Here is a 9,654-nt window from a genome sequence, read left to right as displayed (position 1 = left end):
AAGTGAGCTACATGAGGAAACAGAAGGGGTGCAGGCCCAGATGGCAGCAGGTACAGCAGGTGTCTGGGGCTGGAGGTGGCAGTGGGAGCTGTTTGCCTGCAGCAGAGTCAAGCATGGTTGGTTCATGGTTGGCAGTTGTAACAACTCATTATCAACCCAATCCTGCAGTGTGTCTCTGGAAACTGTTCATGGAAGTTCAGCTTAGAGTTTGTTCCTTCAGCCCTTCTGACAATTCTGTGATCTTCCCAGTATCCCCAAATAAACCTCTTCTTAAACTTGCTAGAGTGAACTCTATTGACTGCAAATGTACGCTCTAACCAATGCAACCCTGATGTCCACCATTTGGCCAGGTAGCTTCCTACATGTCCTAGACATAAACTGAAATTGTGCAATCTTACCTGTGTGATGACCAGCTTCAATTCTTCCATAGGTCAAAAGCCCTGGAGCCTTTGGGTTTATTTGCTATTGTACTCTTGGAGAAAAGAGAAGAGGTTGAGCAGCAAGACCAGATGGCCGTGGAAAATTCCTGGTATTCTAGGTTCCTGGTATTCTGGAAGTTTTTCCTACGCTGATTAGGGATTCTGGCTAGGCGTGGTGGCTCACACCTGCTATCCCAACAATTTGGGAGGCTGATGTGGGAGGATCGCTTGAGCCCAAGAGTTCAAGAACAGCCTGAGCAACATAGTGAGACCTTGTCTCTAAAAAAAATTTAAAAATTAGCTAAGTGTAGTGACCTCACCCTTGCACCTGTAGCCCTAGCTACTCAGGAGGCTGAGGCAGGAGGATCACTTGAGCCCAGAAGGCAGAGGTTGCACCACTGCAGGGTGCTGAGATGGCACCACTGCACTCCAGCCTGGGTGACAGAGGGAAACCCTGTCTTAAACCGAATTAAACTTAATTCAGTTTAAAAAGGATTCTCCCATTCATCCCAAAGGTGACTTTTAGTTGACTGGAAGGTTTTAGGAAATAAATGTAGAATGATTTTATGTCTCCTAAAGACTTTCAAGGCACCAGACATTAAAGATTTTAAAAATACCCAACTCTCTCTCCCAACATGAGGCTGCCTGTGACTCTATACACCAAGTTCCTCTCCTTCAGGTTCCTCTTGTTGGCTTCTGACTCAGCTAATTTTCCCCTCCTTTAGGTCTCTTAAAGACTTTTCTCAGCTCCCCAACCCCTGCTCCTGCATAAATGCCTAAATCATATTTTCCCTTGCAGTGCTCAGTCACTTCCCAATAAAACTTGACCATGAGTCTCTGAGGTCTGGGGGTCTGGAGCTGGGGCTGGGGCTGAGGTTCAGCCTTCATAAATATCTTCCTTTTTTGCCTGACCCTGAAATCTAAGGAAAATCTTTCCTCCCTGTTTCTCACTCTCTATTCTAGCTGGCTCCAGCCTATGGCAAGGGATTCCCCCAATCAACAAATTGGGCTGCTTGTCCAAACTTTATGACCTCCTTTAAGGATACCAGTGAAGATAAAGATAATGGGATCATAGAGATTCCCTGACCTCCTAGTGTGGAAGCCTGTGAATGCTGGGTTTATTTCTATGTGGTCATCAAAGATATTTCACAGAAATCCTCCCCAATCACCCTGATTGTCATTCATTCATCAAACGTTTATTCCCTGCAGACATTGCTCTGGACTGAAACCCTATAGGAGGGTAGGTTTGGATGGCTTGCCCAGGGCCTCTCATAGACAGGCTTTCATAGACAAGTCCTTGCCAATAGCTTAAGAGGAAACGAGGTCCCAGGAGGCCCCTGGCTGTCTGATCATGTGACCTTCCTGGCTCTGTTACAAGGACGTCCTGTTCCTCTTGGAGTGATGGCTCTATTGAGGAAGTGACTGTGTCATATCTGGGGCAGGAGAAAAGCTATTTCAAGTCCTGAAGTAATCACTCAGTTAGTTGGTGTGGCCTCTTCAAGAACTGCCTGGACAGTGGAGAAAGACCATTACCAAGGGAAGGTAAATGGAAGCTTGTGTCACTAGGGAAAAGGAGGACCCAGTAGAAGAAGGAGAAGGGCAGGGGTTGTCATGTCATCCTCCATTGTGATACATTTCTGGCCAGCCATGAAGAAAAGGCAGCAGGGGAACAATACCCGTGACCCCCAAACCAATACGCAGAGATCTCTCCACACTTCCAGGTAGGCAGGGATTAAGGAGAACATCCTCACATTCATGGCCTCCTTGGGTTTCAAAAGTACATTGAGCAGCAGGACGGTACCTAATGACCCATGAAAGTCTCTCCTTGGCTAGCTTGCTTTCCATGTGCAAGAAGAGATTTAGGAGGCTCGTTTGTATATTTCTATCAAGAATTCTGGGAATCAGACCCAAAACTTGTTATTTCCTCATCACTTGGGTAGACTGGGGAATACAATGGTTACATTCAGAAAGCTCATGGACCTGCACATACTGATCAGTCAATGGTTTGACTACCAGTGTTAAGGAAACAAGAGAAAGGTAGAAGACTTTTATTCTGAAAATATCACCTATGTCTTCAGGGCCAAGCCATTTACCTGGGCCTGTCTAGCATACTGTAGGTGTTCAACATGTACTTGTTGGGTCAATGGGTTCATGCTTATGTCTAGAATGTTTGCATCCTTCTACATTCTCAATTTCCTCAAGAACAGAAGCCATGTATCTGCTTGAGTCCCAGAGTAGTAGAAGGAATCCTGGGCCTGGATGTGCTTCTCATCCATCAGTTGAACATGTTCATCTTTATTTGCCTGATAAATTTCAAAAAAGAGACAATCAAAAGCAGAAGGGTGACAAGTCTTACTATAAGTCTATAAGGATCTGTTTACCTCTAGGAAACCCTGGCTTCATCCAAGCAATCTCTCTCCATTATTATGCAAAATCAAGAAAATAATAACATTGCTCCCAGAAATTCCAGGGCAACACTGTTTCAAGCATCTAGGTTAGAGATGGCAGATATTTGGCATGCTTGCAACTACCTGATATTCTGTATTCCTGACAGACATCACAAATCAATCATTCTAGTCATCACTAGTCACTAATCATCACTATACCACTGACCCTCCAAGTTTTTCTCGACGTTGCATTCCAGGCAACCACTACCAATCAACTAGAAATCACATGTGCAAAGAATTTAGCATGCTATCCCTGCTCTAGTCCATGATGGCGTGTGATACGTTTATATCCTAAACCATCGGAAACCCCTCACAAATAGTCTTGATAATAAGTATATACTGCAATTACAGAATTACAGATCTGAAAAAGACCTTAGAAATCAGCAACTTTAGTCCAAAATGCAAGATGAGCCTGGAGCAATCTTCTATGGCAAATGGGATGCTGCAGTCCACAACTTGCCCTAATTCAGTGTCAGTTAATGCCATTATCAGTCCCTTACATCTGTATAGTGCTTTAAGAGATGACAGTGTACTCTTACCTGAAGGATCTCATATGATTCTTCATTCATTCATCCAATAAATATTTATTGAATTCCTACTGTGTTCTATGTGCTATGCTGGAGATTAGGAAACCAGCAGATAGAAAGAAAAAAAAAGGAAAGAAAAAAGTTTTGATTCCTTTCTTACGGTTAAGTAAGGAGCCTTAAAAGAACACCAAGACCTGAACAGGACAGACACTACTATCCTCAGCTTTGTAGATGCTAGAGGGTGACAATTAAGAGAGGATATGACACACTTAAAAATGGCAGCTCTGGAATTCACAACATCCCTCAAGTCACCACTTTTAGATGAGATCATTACTGTTGCAACATGTGGGAAGCAAATTTCCAGACCCATCAGGCATTTCTTAATTAGCTCTCTGACCACTTCAGAATGCTTAAGGTATGAAAGAACCTTTCTATTTAGGGAATGATGGCAAATTCTCCCAGCCCTGTTGAAAAAATTTTAAAGAGTCTTTCTCTGCAGACCTGTGACCCCTTGACCCTGTAGCTCATGCAGTGTGGTGGGAAGAGCACAGATATGGGAGCACAGCATCTTGCATCCTATCCCCACTCATGGCTCTAACCAACTAGTTCATCTTGGACAAGGTACATCACTTCTCTAGGCCTCAGTTTCCCCATCTATAAGGGAAGTGAGCTGAGCCATGAGATCTCTAATCTTCCTTTCCACTGACATCTAACAATTCTGCCTAACCAAAAAATACAGAGCTGCCTAGCCATACTTCACCTTCTCCTTTCACTAGACATTCTCTGCAACAGATGGCTTTGCAGCCCAGACTCACCAAGAAAACAGGAACTCCTGGAAAGGTGGTATGGTCCAGAAAAGCCCAAAGTAGTTCTAATCATGATCCAGCTGATCATATGACCTGAGATAACCAGTTCAAACTTCACATGTCATGATCCAACAATGATATGATAAAAGGAGAAGCCAGATGTAGAAATGGCGTTGGAAATATTAAGATGTGCCCATCAAGAAGGAAAAAAAAAAAAAAGAAGTTGACCTAAGTAACTTTGGAAAATGATGGGGTTTTTTTCTTTTGTATTTTACTGTCACAAATTTCATACACAATGGAAAATGATGTGTTTGACTGGAATCTATAAGGCTAAAGACAAAAAGAACCATGCAAAACACTACAGTTGATAAAGTTATTTCTCAAAGGTGACTACATTGGTGATTCTGAAACTACTTTACTTGTATACTAGGGTTGAACAAATATGTAAATAAACAAGTTACTCACTGTCAGAGATAAAAGTGACAATGAGAAAAGGGGGAAGGCTAGAATAAATAAAACCTGTGCAGTTGGATTACAGTCAGAGATAATACAAACTCTTTTTAAAAGTATATATACAGATAGACAGATACACAAACATAGATATGGACATATGCATGGGTTAGTATACATATATACATATATACATAAATATGCATAAATATTCCCAACTGTTCACTGACAGGGCCTAGAAGCAATGACACCCCAGTAGCAACAAGCACACCCAACACTCAGAAACGTGGTTTCTAAATATCATTCTCCGATCAAAGGAAGCAGGACTCCTTGGAGAAATAACTGATTCTAGGGCTAAAGCAGTGAAAACACAAGGTGAGCTTGGAGCACCTTGTAATGCCAGAAAGTAAGAATATGGAAAAAAATGGGTGCCACAAAACTATGTACATCATTATGTATCAATTTTTTTAAATGTGGGTGTGTCAAAAGGAACTAAGAGTTCCCAGTGAGCAAGGCTAGAACAATTCGAGCAACGAAATAAAAGGATTGGATGACGTATAACCATCATGATTTTTTTTTTTTTTGATAGAGATGGGGTTTCTCCATGCCTCCCAAAGTGCAGGGATTATAAGCATGAGCCACCGTGTCCAGCCAACCATCATGATTCTTATAACTCAAAGAATAAAATAAATATCCATGAGTCCATGCCAATATAAATAAATATATGAACTACAGAGAAATTTTCTTTTCTACAAATTTTCTTTTTTTTCTTCTTTTTATTTCCCCCCCTGAGATAGGGTCTTGCTCTGTTGCCCAGGCTGGTGTGCAGTGACACACTCACAGCTCACTGCAGCCTCGATCTCCCTGTCTCAAGCCATCCTCCCACTTCAGCCTCCCAAATAGCTGGGACTACAGGTGGGTGCCATTATGACCAGCTAATGTATTTGTTGTAGAGATGGAGTTTTGCCATGTTGCAGGCTGGTCTTGAACTCCTGGGTTCAAGTGACCCAACTGCCTTGGCCTCCCAAAGTGCTGGGATTATAGGCATGAGCCACCACGCCCCACCTGGGACAAATTTTCTTTATAGATAAATTCCAAAATATATATGTCGATTCTCCCTTCTCCAGGAAGTGGAGTTTCGTTTGCTTCCCTTTGAGTATGGGCTAGACTTAGTGACTCACTTCTAAGAAGTAGAATATAGAAAGGTGAAAATAGTAACTTCACAGTGGAGAAACTTGGCAGAGCCCCCTTAACCATGCAATCAAAGTTAACTTCACCATTGATAAGTCATGTTGATATCATGTACCTCTTTATAGCATGCAAAGAAAAAAGGACTTTTCTTCCAAAAAATCTATAAACCTTGTCTAATTATGAAAACCATTAGATAAACCCAAACATTCAATAAAATACCTGAAAGTGTCAAGGTCATAAAAAATAAGGAACAAAGAACTTTTCACAGGTGAGAGGAGACATGACAAGTAAATGTAATATGGTACCCTGGATTACATCCTGGAACAAAAAAAGGACACAGTGGAAAAACTGGAGAAATCCATAGTTTGCAGTTTAGTTATAGTATTGTACCAGTGTTAATTTCACAGCAAGGTAACCCAAGGAAATGTTACCTGTAAGAAAGGAGCATCATACCTGCATTTTTTCTTTTTCTTTCTTTTTTTTTTTTTTGGAGACAGAATCTTACTCTGTCACCCAGGCTGGAGTGCAATGGCACAATCTCAGCTTAGTGCAACCTCCACCTCCCTGGTTCAAGCGATTACCCTGCCTCAGACTCCTGAATAGCTGTAATTACAGGTGTGCACCACCATGCCCAGCTAATTTTTGTATTTTTAGTAGAGATGGGGTTTCAACACATTGGCCATGCTGGTCTCAAACTCCCAACCTCAGATCTGCCTGCCTCGGCCTCCCCAAGTGCTGGGAGTACAGGCTTGAGCCACCACACCCAGCCTATATCTGCATTTTGAGGTAAGGCTGGAATTCTAGACCACCAACTACATGGTGCCTGTCCCACTGGCCAGGGACCAGATACACCGCTGTTTGAATCAAATTCAAGGATAGGGGCCTGACTGAGCATGGATGGCCAGGAGGATGGGGAGTGGGATATTGTATGAGCCTTTCCAGGACTTCTCCTGATTTCTCAGTGGCATTAACAGACCTCCCCAGGAAATCACTACTGTTGTGCCCCTCAGTTCTTACCTCTGGGCAGAGTCATTCCATGAGATCTGTTTCTCTGAAAGGGGCCTGGTTTGTGATCAGAATCTATTGTCAGGGAGAAAGAAAGTCCCTTCTCCCACGCAAATGCCAAGCAAGGGGTGGTGCCAAACGATCACAGGACCCTCACTTTCTGCAACAGTGATTGCTTTGTGTAAAGAGGGCAAGATGCCAGGGCAACTGCTGGGGAAACTGCCGGCTGCCCAGCATTGCAACGCTCCAAGCGTTTGGGGAATTTCGGACTTAGGCCAGTGGAAGAAAGAGAACTTCACCACGTGAACTCCACCATCTTCGGGGTACTCATCGGGGAAATAGTGGGGAGATGCTGCTCCTTCCTGTTTCGCAGACACAGCAGCAATACTTGTGGCATAAGAGCAAAACTCCTATAGAGGGGACAATTTTAAAGCTGAGTGTCCCTGGCATGAGTTACCAGGGTAGCCAAGCTTTGCAAAGACAGGGTTAATTCTTTTAATCTTAACTTTAGTGATTTGATTTGGTTTCGAACAAAATCTTTTTTTTTTTTTTTTTTTTTGTGACAGAGTCTCACTCTACTGCCCAGGCTGAAGGGCAGTGGTGCAATCTCAGCTCACTGCAACCTCTGCCTACTGGTTCAAGCAATTCTCCTGCCTCAGCCTCCTGAGTAGCTGGTACTACAGGTGCCCACCACCATGCCCGGCTAATTTTTATATTTTTTAGTAGAAACAGGGTTTCACTCTATTGACCAGGCTGGTCTTGAACTCCTGACCTCAAGTGATCTACCTGCCCCACAAAGTGCTGGGATTACACGCATGAATCACCATATGATCAATATCTTTTTTGAAACTTGTTACTCCCTCATCCATTAAACAGAGCTTGCAAAATATAAATGAGCGTTTCCTTGGTGGTTGAAGGTCATTATTGTGAGCATCAGTTATGCCAAGAGCTGCAAAGTGAAACCAGAGACTCAGAAGTACATTCAGCGTTTGGAACTTTTTGCTGAATGGGTGGTGATCTCAGCAACAGCTCTGAAACTTGCTTTCTTGAAAGAATCCCTGACATCAGCTAGTTTTTCTACTTTAGAAAAGTGCAGCGCATGTTCCCTGCTCTTCACAAAGGGAAAACAGAAGCCTGGCCCCAGAAGCTCTGTGACCTTGGCCAAGTGATGTCATCTCTTAGTGGCTCTCAGCCTTCATCTGTAGAATTGGAAATAACGTTATTAGATAGTGCATGTTTAGAACATGCCTTAGATGCATTAGAGCCAGGCTTGGAACAGCGATCAGCATGTCAGAAGGGCTCAGGGGGTTAACTGCTGTTATTACCATTTGCAGATGAAGACAAGTCCCGGGTCTGGTTAGCTCGGTCTGCCTCTTTCTCTGTAGTCTCACCAACATTGGCTCGCTGTCTGGGAAGCAACACCGCCAGTGACCTCTCCTGGGTCTCGTGGCCACCAGTCATTGTACCCATTCTAATCAAGGAGGCTCACCTCCAATTTATGCCTTTTCTAGTCAGAAAGGACAGAATTTCCCTGGGTCAGTTCCTTGCCAGACCAGGGGCCTCTTGCAATCCCTGCCACGAGGTCCCGGAAGGAAGCTCTGCAAGTGTGCACTCAAGGCTTCAAATCAGCAGATGCGCGGTTAAGTAACTAAGTAACTGTGGAGTCAGGCGCGGAGGGGAACAGCGTCTCTAACCACAGCGACCCTGTTCTCCTCTGGGTTATTAGATCGGTATTTGGCAGAGATAGGACTAGAAGAACCTGGGAGGGCCTGGGCCCAGGTCTTCATGTAGAACTAGGGGCCCGTGGCCCCTGGGGTATCCAGGGCGCCGACCACCATGGCCCCATCACCTTTTTCCCCTAAAGCCCCGGAGGAAGGCACTCTCTGGCCTGAAGTTAGCCTGTCCACCGGTGATACCACCTGCTGCAGCGTTTCCAGCTGGGAAGGAGTTGGACATGACCACATCTGCAACAGCTGCGCCCTGCACTGTCCGGGGCTGCCCCCATCCCTACCCCTGCCCCTGGGGTCTCCAGAAGCCCCTCTGCAAGCCCCCGCAGATTTGCCAAAACTCAGGGACCCCCTTGCCCTACCTCCCCTCCTCCTCAGGTCACCCCTATCCCCCCAACACACATACATTTCCTGCCCTGCCAAAAATAAAGCTGGGAGTGCGCTTACCACCAGACCCTCTGGGGAGACTGCTGCCTCGCTGTACCCCTCCAATAAAAGGACCATCCCCTTCATTTCTGCTGCCTTCCTTCTCCTTTGCTTTAGTGGATGCTACCCTGGCTCTGCCAAGGCATGGGGTGGAGCCCTGCCCCTTTTCTGCCAAAGACACGTGGCCCTCCTTCCTTATAAAAGCAGTTACACATTCATATATACAGTACCTGTCCCTAACCTGCACCCACCAATAGAGCAACTCCCTGAGAGGGTGAGCAAGAGGCCAGGCTTGTTTGGGGGAGCCCCTCTCCTAGAAATCTGGAGGGAGCAGAGGCAGTGCCCCTGACATCTGGCTGGTTGTAGGTGCTCAGTCGTTATTTATTTTTGCTCTCTTCTTCCTCTTTTTCTTCCTCAATATCAGCTCCTCTCTCTCCTTACACCTCCCTCTCTCTCTCTTCCCTGCTCCATCCCTTCTTCACTTTATCTCCTTTGGAGGACTGCCTCCTGCCTGCTGGAGCACTGAGTGTGGCTGAGGAAGCTCCCCTGCACCCCACAACCCCTTCTCTTGGTGGCTAAACCTCTGACCCAGCCTCCTACACCGCAACCCTGCATGTCCCTGATTCACTCTGGCTCCTTCTCCACCCCATCACCCT

At 45.0% G+C, this 9,654-nt stretch overlaps 1 long non-coding RNA gene across 1 annotated transcript; it reads right to left on the bottom strand.

The window, feature by feature from the left end:
• Nucleotides 1–2,458: 2,458 nt before the first annotated feature.
• LOC105707208 (uncharacterized) lies at nt 2,459–9,095 on the bottom strand. Its single transcript, XR_001105011.2, has 3 exons — nt 9,020–9,095; nt 8,171–8,253; nt 2,459–2,722 (listed from the first exon to the last, which is right to left on the bottom strand). It is a non-coding gene; the product is annotated as an uncharacterized LOC105707208 (long non-coding RNA).
• Nucleotides 9,096–9,654: the final 559 nt, after the last annotated feature.

The sequence above is a fragment of the Aotus nancymaae genome, unplaced genomic scaffold (assembly GCF_030222135.1).
Source record: "Aotus nancymaae isolate 86718 unplaced genomic scaffold, 86718_ANA_hifiasm-v0.15.2.pri h1tg000011l, whole genome shotgun sequence".
Classification (NCBI taxonomy): domain Eukaryota; kingdom Metazoa; phylum Chordata; class Mammalia; order Primates; family Aotidae; genus Aotus; species Aotus nancymaae.
This window is presented reverse-complemented; position numbering and strand designations above follow the sequence as displayed.